Raw genomic sequence first — 14,938 nt, forward strand, 5'->3', positions numbered from 1 at the left:
GGGAGGCTCATAATTATAGTTTCACTGGCTGTCTTGTAATTGGTAAAACTAATCAGAGAAATCACACGCGCTTCTGCAGCGAGCAGAATAATGTTTATTAAGGACATTTTTGTTCTGGAATCTGTAAAAAAATAAATAAATAAATAAGAAAAAAAAAAACAGCATCCAAGTAAATGAGCCCATCTCAAATATTGATATTCATTGAAAAGAACATGTGCTGTCAGGATCAATGTCTGAACATTTCAAGTCATAAAACACATTAAACACCGGGGATGAGAAATATAAAACTCACAATCCAACGAATAAATATATAATAGAAACAAATGTTCCTATCTAATTAATGTGACATTATGTCACATTAAATTATTATTAATTTCTAAATCATTGATGGCATTTCAGACTAATAATTACACCTCACTTACTTTAGCTTTTAATAATTTTCTTATAAATTAATTCTTGAGGCCATGTAGGCATTTTGTTCCTCACTGTTGACTCTGAAATATCCACAGCAATAACTCATAAACACACACACACACACACACACACACACACACACACACACACACACACACACACACACACACACGATGACCACCAGCCATTGGCCCTGTTTTCAATCCCGGCTTTGTTAACCAAGCGCTTAACTATCTCCTAACTCCAAATGTTCCAGTCGCCGTAGTCCATACATCGTAAATTAGGCCTGTTAATATACTCTCTGCTCCAAGACACATAGAGGGACGCTGGTGGGTCCACACACACACACACACACACACACACACACACACAGACTCTTCAGTAGGGCTGGCTTTGCGTGTACTTTTAGTTTCCCCCTTCATGATTCACTCTCACACCCCAGACGGTGAGATGTCAACATGAAATACCTTCATTTGCATCAGCTTTAAAAAAAAAAAGAAAAAAGTGCCCGAGTTCTTGTTATGCCAGCGACCCACCAGTGTCTCCATAAAATTCACTTTAGCCGCGGGGGTCCTGAGACCTTGCTAAATACTGCCCCAATACTGCTGTCAACAGTCCGTCAATCACATGACAAATCCTCCTGATTAAACGGGCTCCGCTGGCGGCTTCAGGAACACTGGAGTCCACTGAGTTGAGTCTCAGTCCTCCGGTTCTTTCTGCAGACGCTTCACACTGCAGATCTGACTTTGAAGTCCTCATCTCAAGCATTTAGAAATGTCTTAAAATCACCGTGAATTATTATGTTTCATTATGTTAAATAGCATTTATTATTGCAGTCTCTAAATGGTACGAATTCTTCATTTCAAGAGTTTCCTCATGAGCAAGAAAACAATTAACTTAAATGGACACATTTATTTTCTGGTGCATTTGCACCAAATTGAAATCTTACAATGACTTTTAATAAAGTAGCAGATATCACTCTTCTTAAAAAAAAAAAAGAGAGAGAAAAGTGACTACTTTCTCAATTTAAAAGTTGATTTGATAAATAACCAAAGGTGGGGGAAAAGGGACACCAAATGTTTCTTTTTAAAGAAGCAATGCGTGGACGCATCACACAAACCGAGCTGAGCATCTGAGCCGGCGGCCAAAGCCTCAGACAGACGGCTGAGCGAGAGGAGAGGCCGAGGCCAGATAAGAGGCTGATAGCCGATACAGCCCTGCACGGCTAAATCCTGGAGGTTTTGGTCTGGAGAGGAAGGGTTTAACTTAAACCCCCTTTCAAACACGCTAAATGTGTTTTTGTAATTAAACCCATACAATTAACACTGACAAGCACAGGTCAGGGAGCACGGCTCAAACGGACCTCCACAAGAGAAAGAGGACAGAGAGAGAGAGAGAGAGAGAGAGAGCTGCCCCACAAAGTTACAAAAGCTGCCGAGCGAGGGAAAAGCAGCGAATGGATGAAGAGGGGGGGAGGAGAGGGAGAGAGAGAGAGGGGCACCTCCACTGAAGCCGTATGGATTTCAGCATTCTGGCTGTATAGCGCTCTGCAAGTTAACCTCCAGACCACAGTGTTTATTCTGGAGCTGTGTCCCAGATCTGGGGGGATATCCAGTTCCCCGACATCAAAGACGCGGAGCTGTTGGAGCAAAGCTTTTAGCTGCTCCTCAAAGCCCGGCATTAAGTGAATTGGAGCAGCTGTGGCAATTTGTGACAATATTTTTACTATAAATACAGCACCACGCGGCTGCGGGTAATGGATTACCAGCAGCAGCAGTACTGTGCTTTCTGTAGCAGCGACGCGGCCGGCGACAGAAGACCCAGAGCCGAGTGTCGATGTGGAATCAAAGAGACAAAAGTACACCCTTTAAAAGTATACATTCTTAATAGATCTGGTGACGCGATATGAAGCGCCGCCATTTTTATTCCGTTGTTTGATGATTCGGGAGCCCGGCAGTCATTATTCACTGGTTTTCAAGCCTTTATAGTGAATACTACACATATCAGGAAACTTATTTTTAGTATAATTAGACTGACATTTAAAGTAAATATATTCTGTTTTTGAAAAAAACGTCTTGGATTATTAAACTCGTGTTTTCTAGTCTCGTATTATTTGATCGTCATTTCTGTGTTTCTTAACATGACAAACTTACCACAGCTTGTCTGGGAGTAATTCTATCATAGCAACGGTGACTTCCATCAATAAGATGTCGACATTATTTATTTATTTTGATCTTGGCCCATCTTTTGAAAACGGTTGCTTGTGACATTAATAAGTGAGTGGTTTATCTTTTCTGCAATTGCTTCTTTTAGTGAGCGACATAAACATTCAGGTAGAAGTCTAAGTGAAGCTGACAACACCTTTTAAAGAGCACACAGTTAAAAAAAAAAAAAAAAACTCTGCCCAACCAGCCATGAAATCATAATGGATCTCATTCAGAGGCCACTATGATGGGTCCACTCATTATTGTGGAACCATTCAAAAAAACACCGGTTCTCCCTTTGCTGGGCAGCCCGACATGAAAGGATTTAATAGAGCGGAGTGAGGCCTGCAAACCCAAAATCTGTCTTCAGTCTTTGTGTTGACTGAATTATCTGTCTAATTATAATTATAGTTCACTGCCGCTGGACATTTTCATCCCTGAACGTTTCTTAACCATTTTTTTCTCCTTTCAAATTAATACATTATGCACAGTGTGTCACAATAAAGGGCTCAGTCATGGATCTGTTTTTTTAAAAAAAAAAGTATATATTTATATATATATATCTACACAATCACAATATAACAGCCTGAAAATATTTCTTCATTAAAGTATTGTATCAATACATTGGTGAAAAAATAAACGATAGACGTTGTGAATGAGATTTTCTTCTTTTTATTCACACTGAAAACTAAACACCGTGCTCTGTGTGTGAGGTCAGGAGGGAGCACATCTCCTCCCTGCACTAACAGCCAGAAGAGCCGCCGTGATCTTAGTGTGCGACCGATGTCACGGGCCTCACGGCCTGATGGACACAGCTGTCTTGCCCCGGGCCAAAATTTTGGAAGGAGGGATAGTGGGAGAAGATACAGACAGGAAAAAGGAGAGAGAGAGAAAGAGGGAGGGCAAAGAGTGTGTGTGTGTGTGTGTGTTTGGTGGTGGCGTTGATTGTCCTCTGGCACTTTCTGGGGCATGTGCCCACTCAGCGTGGCTTCCCGCTTTTTTCAGCACCCCCTAACGCCGACCCCACTAAAAAGTTTACACACAACACGGACGGTTTAGCGACGCACAAAGTAGACACACACACACACACACACACACACAAACCAGACACAACAACGCTTTGGACACAGAAGGGGAAACGAAGAAACGCACTCTTGCACAAACACGTTGGCAGGTAACACCGGAGGAACAGAAACACGGGTACCACCGGGTCGGCAGCGTCACGGCAACACGATGAAACATGGCTGCTGTAGTCGCTGGAAGCCGTGAAGGAAGGGCAGGCGAATATCCCAGGAGACGTGCTGAACAATGGGATGAACACAAATGCCACAGGACTTGGCGGAGGGAGTCTGGGAAAGGAAGGTAATGGTCGTTTTCTATTGGCTGGATTTCAACTGAGGCCATAGACACTTTAATAACAGACTTATGATGTTTGTTTATCCTAGTCTACTGTACATTTTAGGATCATTATTTTTGAATGTCAAGTCTTTTTACTATTTCACTGTGTTTATTGCACCAACCACCAATTCAAATGCCTTGTATGTGCAAACTTCTATTTCATTTCTGATTTGTGATTCTGAAAAAAGAAATTCAGCAATGTGGGTGTTGATGTCTGCAATGCTTCAGTATAAAAGAGCTGGCTGAATTTATTATACTTAATATTGAGATATTTATTTATGTATAACCACAAGAAATATTAAATGCATGAAAAATCATATTTAAAATTGAAGTTCAGTTGAAAGAAATAAAATACAAATCCAATTCACTTTGTTGGTTTTTAATAACAATTTACTTGAACAGAATTGTGCAAATAAAACAAGATCCTGTCCCGTATTAAAATATAATACAGGATGATGCTTCGTAAGCCTTGCACAATCTACCACACTCTCCTCAGCTATACTGGCTCCTGGGCGCGAGGCCCTCGTCTGCGGCGGGACGGGGCCTCACGCAGCCGGACGGGGGAACGAGGAGGCGCGGGGCGCGTGTTAGGAACAGAGGAAGGAGCCCACTCGCACCGGCGGAGAGCCACGTGTGCCGGGGGCCGCGGAGAGGAGGCTCCGACACCGCTCACGCTGTCAACATGCTGACATATACATACGCAAACATTTGTGTGTCGCAGGACACACTGCAGGGCCAAGCCAATTAACACCCTGCCACAGCAACCGTCATTGTGCTCTCCGGAGCAGTGGTGGAGCAGGAGGGCATATGTGGATAATCATACATGCAAATGAGACCAACAAGAGAGGCATCCCAATTCTGGCAGCACCTACGGGAGCACGGCCGCGACTCACCTATCCAAAAACGCCTTGCGGAGCCAGACTATTCTTCGTAATCGGCAATAGGATTTATTGAAATGTGTTTGAGTACATTTAGACAAAACTCGCATAAAAGCAGCAACGGCACAAGTTCTCCCTGAACCAAAACAAGTGGGGGCCGGTTTGCTTGTGAAATGAAGAAATATAACTTCATATATAATCTGAATGTGGGTGCCCATGAAGAGAGTTTTGTATTCATTTTCCCCCTGACATTTAAGCCCCACATAATGCAAGATGGAGCACTGGAAGTCTCGGGGACATCACGCTGTCTTTCCCTGAAGTTTGACTGGGAAACCAGAAGATGGCAACATACCTCTGGCTCAGACGTTCGGCCGGCCTCCGCTGCTCTTTTACTTATTCATGCATTCATGTTCAACCTAGTGCTCCATTTATATATTTATTTGTCCATTTACTTGTGCTGCAATACAAACATTAGAGGCGTTGAGGAGAGGAGCAGGTAAATACAGTGAATTATTCACTCGGCTCCTGACGCCACTGCTGGTGGTTTAGGAGAGATAAAAGCCGGACGCGTGAATCCCTACGGTTGGGTGTGAGAGCGTTGTGTACTCTACGTGTGTGTATGTGTGTGTGTGTGTGTGTGTGTGTGTGTGTAGTCACACGTGTGTTTCTTTGTGTACATTGGGATCCCGTAGGTAAATGGAGATGGGCCGCTGATGGATGGACTTACTCTGCAGACAATTTACTATTCTTTACCATTCCTCACTGATTTCCCTCACTCTTCCTCTCCTCCTCCTCCTCCTCCTCCTCTTCACGGTATGACGTTCGTTACATAAGCAAATGAACAGAGACCACGACGGGGTTCTGACGTTATTAACACCCAAAAGGCAGAGATTTCAGCGTCAGGCCTGAGTAATGAAGAGTGGTTTTTGCGTTTCCAACACGAGCGTGTGAAGAAGTGACACATGAGAGTGAATGGTGAATGAGTCTCTGTGTTACAGCATTATGGCTCCCCAGTACACGACGAGGGCTGATCCACTCTGCCCAGTACGCCCAGCAACGACTGCCACTTCAAACAGACTGGGCTCACACGGTAAACAATTTAATATTTGATGTACAGTAGAGCGAGCAGCCCTCTCATCACCTTCCTCTCTCATCCCCCACTACCGTGTGTGTGTGTGTGTGTGTGTGTGTGTGTGTGTGTGTGTGTGTGTGTGTGTGTGTGTGTGTGTGTGCATGTATAATCTCTCGGAGAGATGACGATGAAGAAAAGAAAAACACGCTGGCTGCTAAATAAACACTTGGATAGTGATGCAGAGATTTGAGCATGATGGCTGCTGGTAGGAAACTATATATATATATATATATATATATATATATATATATATATATATATATATATACATACATATATATATATATATATGCATACATATATATATATATATATATATATATATATATATATATATGTATGTATATATATATATATATATATATATATATATATTTGTATTTTTGAGTGACGATGAAAAAAAAACTATTTAAAGTGAACACACATGCGGTTTTTGCTCTTCTGTACAGACATGCTTCAGTTTTATCTTCCCAGATTTGACCCACTGTGGAGATTTCCAATGTCTTATGGGGAAGATTATAACAACAAAATGATAATAATAGAACAGGGGAAAATGTGGAGGGACATTTTCAATTTTTTCACCGTGAGCATCATCAACACAATTCTGCCCACCTCCATTGTATGGATCATGCCAGTGGAAGTCTTACTGGAGGAAAATGGTAAAAAAAAAAAAAAAATAATACATATATATTTTTCAAACATTCATTCTTAATACCAGGATGAGAGTTACACGCCGTACTCGTCTGAAAGGAATTCCACATCAGCGTCAAACTGTACGGTGGAGCTCGGGCCCCGCGGGCTGCGGGTCCTGAGCCAAGACGGCCCACGAGGGCAATGTGGCACGACCAGGAGGGAAGAGCCAGTTGGTTGGCTGAAGTGTAAGAGCTGGGAGCAGAACAATTACAGCAGTCACTTACCATCACAGTGTCTGGTTGAGGCAATGGCACAGCGGGACGCCGCGGGGCAAGAATGAAGCTTTCATCCAGCTGGTATCACAAGATCAAGCTGGTCATGCCAGAAATGACAAAACAATATGCTGAGCCCAGGAAATGGGTTTAAACATGTTTATTTTTTTCTTCCGGGATGTTTAAATAATTGAAACTTACAAATTAGCGATATGATGGACTCACCTGTTGGTAAGTTAGACAGCTTAGCAGTGATGTACAAAAAAAATTAGATTGTCAAAAATCTGATATATTATGTCTGCAAATGTAATTTTCCCACCACTTCTGTTCACAACATGTGTCATTTGGCATCTATCACAGTTTTGGGGAAGGTCCAGTTGCAGACATGACAAACATTTAAAATTAAACTATTGATATTTTGTCAGCTTTCAAAATAAAATGTAACATCGTACAGCTCCGGTCCAGATGGAGGATGTGACTGGAGTGAAAGAAGAAGAAAAAAAGGAAAAAAAAAGCATGTGCCAAAATAACCACCCACAGACATGGGCATTCAAATGCTTTTACACACACACACACACACACACACACACACACACACACACACACACACACACACACACACACACACACACACACACACACACACACACACACAGTGCTGAGGCAGCTGACCGCGTTTGCCCCTCGTCCTCAGGTTCAGTGGTGGCCAGTCCTGCAGCCTCACCTCCCCCTGTCAAGTCTGATTCTCCTGGTAGGATCCATCATCTGGTTGGCAGTCTGGGTGCCAGTCAGCTGCTTCCCAGGAGACTCCCAGCCGACGGGAGCCGGGAGGCACTGGGCTGAAGCCTCCCCAGCCTCGGCAGCAGCTGTGTGGGAGACAGAGAAGAGGTGCGCCACAGATGTGAGGAGTCTGGAGCCAACAGAAGGTACGGCTGATTTCAACGTCGGCCATGTTTGTTATTCCACCTTTTCCTGGGAGGAAGAAGCGGGGCCCTTGATCTGGCTCACAGCTAAACACTTAGCTTTTGTTCCCCACCCCACTCACACACACACACCCACTCACACACCAAAATGAATAACTGCAAGGCAAACGAGGCGCGGAGAGAAAACGAGAAAAAAGACTTTGGGGGCCAGAGGAGAAATCCGGTGAACAATTGCAGAGGGAGACCGGTCCCTCTGTCCCTCTTTCTCGCTGTCTCTCTGTCCCTCTGTCTCTCTGTCTCTCTGTCTCTCTGTCCCTCTGTCTGTCTGTCCCTCTGTCTCTCTGTCCCTCTGTCCCTCTGTCTCTCTGTCCCTCTGTCCCTCTGGCCCTCTGTCTCTCTGTCTCTCTGTCCCTCTGTCTCTCTGTCTCTCTGTCCCTCTGTCTCTCTGTCCCTCTGTCTCTCTGTCCCTCTGGCCCTCTGTCTCTCTGTCTCTCTGTCCCTCTGTCCCTCTGTCCCTCTGGCCCTCTGTCTCTCTGTCCCTCTGGCCCTCTGTCTCTCTGTCTCTCTGTCCCTCTGTCTCTCTGTCCCTCTGTCCCTCTGTCTCTCTGTCCCTCTGTCTCTCTGTCCCTCTGGCCCTCTGTCTCTCTGTCTCTCTGTCTCTCTGTCCCTCTGTCTCTCTGTCCCTCTGTCTCTCTGGCCCTCTGTCCCTCTGTCCCTCTGTCCCTCTGTCTCTCTGCTATGAGCCTCTGAGCTGCGACACTCCTCTCCTTTTGCTGCAAATCCTTCAGCTGTAAACTATACAACTTCATTACGAACGAGAATCAGTTTACATGTGATGAAAACACAAACATGTACATTCAAAGAAGGAAAACAAGCCTACATTCAATTAAATTCCATATGAACGGCAAATTAGTTGTTTTTTTTGTAACTATAATTCTCTTTTATGGCAATTTTCTCACTCTCCCGTTCAAAGGGTGGGAAGCGATTCGGCCCACCGTCAACAAACGTGCTGCGCTGCCTCTCAGCGGACCCATGTGATGAATATTACCAGTCAAGAAATCCTAGCTGACGCTCATACCCAGATTTTCACAGGGAATTGTGCACAACTTCATTTCGTAGTAACACTATCCACCTTGTAAAAATGAACACCCTCTCCTAACAGCACAAGTGAGAAATGGGATAGTTTTCCCACTGAGTTCCCAGATGTAGGATTGCCATTGTGTTCACACACCCGGTGTTAGCCCAAGACGGCACCCTCCAATAGCTCTGTCTTGGCTTTGCAGCAAAAACAAAGACTGTGATATGGAAGAGGTGGCAGTGTGAAGCTGTCAGTACAAAATGCTTGTTTATACTAGAATAACCCCCGAAAGCAAAAATCTCCTCTCGTGTTGCATCTGAAAACCATTGTCCTAATAAATATTTGAGTTCCCATGATGTGCCTAATGCGAGAAAATGTGTGTGTGTGTGTGTGTGTGTGCGTCTGTGTGTGTGTGCAGTACAGCGGAGCAGAGTACATCTGCAGAGGTAAGGAAACAGGCTGTTAGCATACAGCGTTGACAACTCCATCAGGCCAGTCTCAAGGTAGCTGTCAATCACAACAAATCCTCTCGTCCCTCAGCGCCGCGAGGACCTCTCTCCGCGACTACACACATGACAGGCCCCTACAGCTCTATTTACCCATGCACGCCCTACCCGTGCCAACGGCTTCGTAATTAGAAAAACAGGGGAAAAGAGACGGGAGGAGGGGAGGTGGTAAAAGTAAGTCGGTCTGGAGTTTGGACACAAAGCGAGTGAATGGTGCCTTTTCTCCGGCGACGTTGGCATTTGAAGAGCGGGTTGGCACTCGCGTGGTGGCGGTACAATGAAAAGCAAAGGCATTCTCATTCACTCTCCTATTTAGGGGAGCGCGTGTGTGTGTGTTTTTTTTTTTTGGGGCTGCTGGGGGAAGGGGGTGTCGCACACAATCCCGATTTGCAAGACTCATTTCCAGCTATCTATAATTAGATTAATGTGGTGATGGCATAGCACAGAGCCAAGCCCACTCCACTTCCCATCCCAGAGCACACGAATTAGGGAGCGAGCACGTCTCTCTCTCTCTCGTTCCAGGCAGAGAAAGTGGCGGTGTGAGTGTTTAGCATACCCTTTATGATGGGGAAAAGACGTTAATTGTGTGCCATTACCTCTAAACTGTTTGCTTGTTGTATTAATCACTGTGCTAATTGATGCAGAAATAAAAAAATGTTGCCACAGGCGAGGGAAGGGAGTGAACCCGAGTCGGGCATGGCGGATAAAAGATTATGGTAGCGAGCATATGGAGATGGCACCTCTTTGAAAGTGTGCGCTATATGCCCACCAGCGCCGCATGGGACGATGAGTGGAGTGCCAGTAGCGGGCACCATCCCCCTAATGTAAGGTTTATGCGGGATGAAACAAAGCATGTTGGTCGGTTAGTCTGCATATTTAGCGGCGGACAGTAAATATGGATGTTGTCTTTGCCGGATGAATAAAACATGCAAGAATCTTGATCACGTAATAAATGTCTGTGTTCAGTTTCAGTTGGTGACACGGTCAGTGCCTCGCTCACTTTATAGCATGGAAATAGCATCCTGATGAATTGTCTCCTGTAATATGTAGTATGTAATATATCATTTATTTAGACGGCAGTTGCGAGGTCGTGTTTTCGTCACTGAGAGTTTCATTGGGCTGAAAACTGAACATTTATCTTGTTTTCCAGTTGAAAGTTATTGAGGGATCTTTTGTTTCATGATGTCGAGGGATTAAAAAACAGATCAGATAATCAAAAACTAAACATGATTATTATATTTAATATGAATTTGTACTACATTCAATACTATGACTTTTTAATGACAAGTATGATGAAAAAGTGACTTTTTTTATGACATACTATACCGTAACTTTTGCTATGACTCATTTATTTATTATAGTATATTATAATATGACTTTTTACAACACTATACACTACAACATACTATGGCTTTTTGACATATTAAACTGACTTTTCTTTTCTTACAGTAGACTGTAATATGACAAAGTATACTATGTTTTCTAATGATATTCATTATGCATTTTTGTGAAATACTATGCTATCACTTTGATTTTTCATATATATATAGTGTATAGTATCACTTTTTATGACGTACTATAATTACTTTTTATGACATACTATATACCTTGACAGGCTCGCTGTCACCATGTTGAGAGCCATTAAGAGGCAATTGAGTTGCTCCCCGCCTCATACCTTGCACCATTAAAATTACACTGCATATGCTCCTGTCTATGTCATTCTTCAGTAATATGTTTAAACCTTTTCACCTTTTCAGAACATTTTCAGAATTAGAGAGTTTCTGTGTGATGTGTAGCCGGTAAAAGGGTGTGCAGGTGCCAGAGGAAGCACAGAGGACTTAATGTGCGGCTGTATGCCTGACCGCCTCACCAGCCCCCAATGTAAAAAGGGGATAAACAGAGGCGGCCATTTAAAGAAGCAGAAGTCCAGAAGGAGCAGGCAGTGAATGAAGAGATTCAGAGAGAGCTTCAGAGGCCCTCACCAGTGGACTAGCCGCTGCCTCTGGACCCGCTGTGTTTTTGTATGCAGATCCCCCTTGTCAGAATTCATTTATTCAAAAGGAGTTATCCGAGAGAGCGGGTTATGAGACAAAAATAGTCGCATTCACATTCGTCTTGAAAAACATTTGGAATGCTAATGCCATGAGAACATGCCGTTGATGTGCCGGTGTTTGCGTAAGAATCTGATCCAGCGCTGCCTCCGCTTGCTGGCCGAGAGGCGCAGTTCACACAAACAGGAGAGCACTGATACGCTCACAGGGTTCAATAGTCTAAATCTGCTCTTGGGGAACACATTTTATATTGCCAGGAACATTTACCACCATATGCGGCGGTTTTATCCTCCAGCAAAAGCCCCCGCCCCCCCCCCCCCCCCCAAAAAAAAAATCAATATTTTTTTGAAAGGTTCATTAGATCACTCTGTTCACAGCCAATCGTCATACAATCGCATCTTTGTTTATTAAAATACATGTCCTTGGTGATGATGACCAAATTGCCTGAGCTAAGAAACGATAAGTCTCCAGCGTTTGAAACATGGAGTCACAATCCTGTTTTCTCTGTCTGTTTTGTGTCTGTGTTTCTTTCCCTCTCCCCCGCTTTCTCTGGCTCTGCACAGGTGGTAGCAGCTTCCTCGTAGAGTCTTTCTCATTCCTTTTTGTTCCCCTCCAATTGCTCTGATAGGGAGCTGTTGATGATGATGGCAGTGCTGGCTGTCCATTGATTTGCTGTGGCCCCTAGTTGTGAGTTCACAGCAGATGACACTCTTCCTTTGGCTTTAATTAGAGCTGCCCCATCTTCTCTTCTCTCCTGCCCTGGATGTGGTTCGGCACATGAACACAAAAAGCTCCTACACACAAAACTCCCTGCTAGGAAATAGCCGACACTCACCCACTGTGGCTTGTATTTAGTGCCTTGACTACAAACCTGTATGGTCAAGAAAGAAAATGTGTTTCTTTTATTTGTATCTTCACTATTATGAACAAAAAAGACTTTATTTTGCACATTTTGCAGATGCACACCAATGTAATCCAGCATATAGACATAATATAGACATTATGCACTAGTGTTTATACAGAACTGCAGTAACCAAACGCATGAACATATACAGACACCTGCCTGGTTGTTCTCCTGACGCACAGGAGCATAATCATCATAAAACAGATATTAAACATGTGGGATGGTACATAATGTTTGTCCTTATATTACCCATGAAGCATTGGGTTTTCCCCCTTTCTCTGCCACGACATACATGGGCCTCGTTTCACCATCTGTCCAAGACGTGAGCCACTCCGAACCTGGGTGTGGAGTGGAGGAGAGTGGACAGAGGGAATCCGTGGTCTGGAGTAGGGGCTATTATCTCGGTGGTCATGGGTCCTTGCACATATTTCATGGTCGCCCCCAGGGTGTCTTCTCACAGCTATTAGTAGAGCGTATTCATTTAAAGCACTTGTGGGTCACTTGAGGCCTGCATAGCACTCTTTCACTGTTCAAAAACAAATGAGATGAGCTCTGACGGGCCATCATAATACACTGAACAGTCAATTGGATTTGGTACAACTCTGCTTCTCACAGAATGTATAACTGTTGTCTCCCTCTGTCTTGTTCTCTTATTCTCTGTGGAGGGTGAAGCAGTTACTTACCCGCTGGCATGGACACACAAGTCCACTGAGACGCTCACGGACAAGCTGAGGTTTTATCATTACTGTTTGCCTGGTGTTGAGTGTCTATGACTGACAATTTACCCTTCGCTAAGTCATGAGACCGGCCAATAATAGTGCAGTATCGGCTAGCTCCCACCGTTTGACAGCTATCCAGCTCTGCTCCATAGCCACTCATATATCAGATTTTCTTAATTTCAAGGCTGGTTTAGTGGATTTGGAGCTAGTCACGGTTAAACGTTAAAGTGATGGGAGCGGCTGGAAGGATACATACGTTTTTTAAATGTCACGTTTCTATGTGAAAAAAACCTGGGGCGCAAACATTAGCAGAGTATTTACGCACATCCTTAACCAGCCTTAGCACTTCTATGCTACGCTAGCTCCTGAAGGCATACTGGATGTATACACATGCTGCTTTTGCTTTTTAACGATTGCAACTGTGAATAAATACCAACCCCTGCTCTACAGGAACACTGTTGTTCCTTAATTTCATTGTCTTCTTTCCATTCGATCGGCTGGTGATGTGCTGGTTCGCTTTTAGTGTGATCTGTAGCCTTTAGCTTCTATCTCTCTATCAGTTTAACATCCTGGATATATCCTTCAAACGTATGTTATCGACCCTTCTGTCTGTCTTCATGCAGAGAGTGCAGTTAGTGACAGTGTGGGCTCCATGGAATATTTGCAGCGTGTCCAACACCTTTAACACTAGTCTTCTCAGCTGCTGTTTAGTAGAGCTGGATCCTGGTTGGTGAGGAAGCTTTTTGACCTTGGCTTCAAGCAAATTAATGATTTCCCTTATTTCTTGTGGTTTCTCCTTATCTTTTGGCCTCATACACTTCTTTTTTTACTCGCACAAGCAAAAGACAATGAGCTGACAACATCAGTGCAAAACAAAGCAAAGCAAAATGTTGCAGTTCATGTTGCAACTTTTCAGCAGACATGTTCTTAATTTCTTTCCAGCATGACCAGACTGTTAATGAGGTTCAGCGGCAAACACGTTGTTACATAGTGTGCTTTGGTTTTCCTATGGCATTTTTAGTCAACAAAAGTACGCACTATTGATCTTTTTTATCTTCCCACAGACGATGGTGCAGATCATATGTACATGTCAGGGTTCAGTTAGCTGTCATCTATTCTTTGTGGTGTGTTCTGCGACAACTTTTAATATAAAACATGAGAGAGAGAGAGAGAGAGAGAGAGAGAGAGAGAGAGAGAGAGAGATTTCAACCTTTGCTAGAGTATGTGCAGATGCTAAAATGCACATGCTTGACTGCATGCTTGAAGAAAAGCACATAATCAATGCAGTCTTACAGCAGGACTGACCAGTGGGTGGGCATGACCTGCCAGGTGACCCATGTATGTCTCCACTAGTGCCAGTGCATGCCGGTGAGTGTGTATGTGCATGTGTCTATTAGAGTGAAAGTCAGCTGTTCATCCATGCGAGCACAGTATATTTCAGTTTACAAGTTCAAAGGGGTACGGTGCAGCGCTACATGAGCAACAACATGTGCACCGACAACGGCAACTTATCCCTAACCCATTCTGTGTTCCCACTCATTAACCCTCGTACTAGTACACTAATACACCCCGCTCTGAGCATTACACCTTCCAGAGCAGCCTAAGTTTAGAATCTGGGACTCCCAGATGACAGTCGTATGGAGCGGAGTGGATGTCCTGTCATTAGGCCAATCAGGGGAGTCCTCTTTGGGCCGTCGTAAATCTCCCGCTTTGTACGGTTACTGGGAGGTCTGGGAAGTGAAGATTTCCCACTTATTATTCTTAGGAAACCCCAGACAACCTCCCCCTGAACCCCGGTCACGCGAGGTCATGACCTTGGGACGATC

The sequence above is a fragment of the Taurulus bubalis genome (assembly GCF_910589615.1).
Source record: "Taurulus bubalis genome assembly, chromosome: 15".
NCBI classification, from domain to species: Eukaryota; Metazoa; Chordata; class Actinopteri; order Perciformes; family Cottidae; genus Taurulus; species Taurulus bubalis.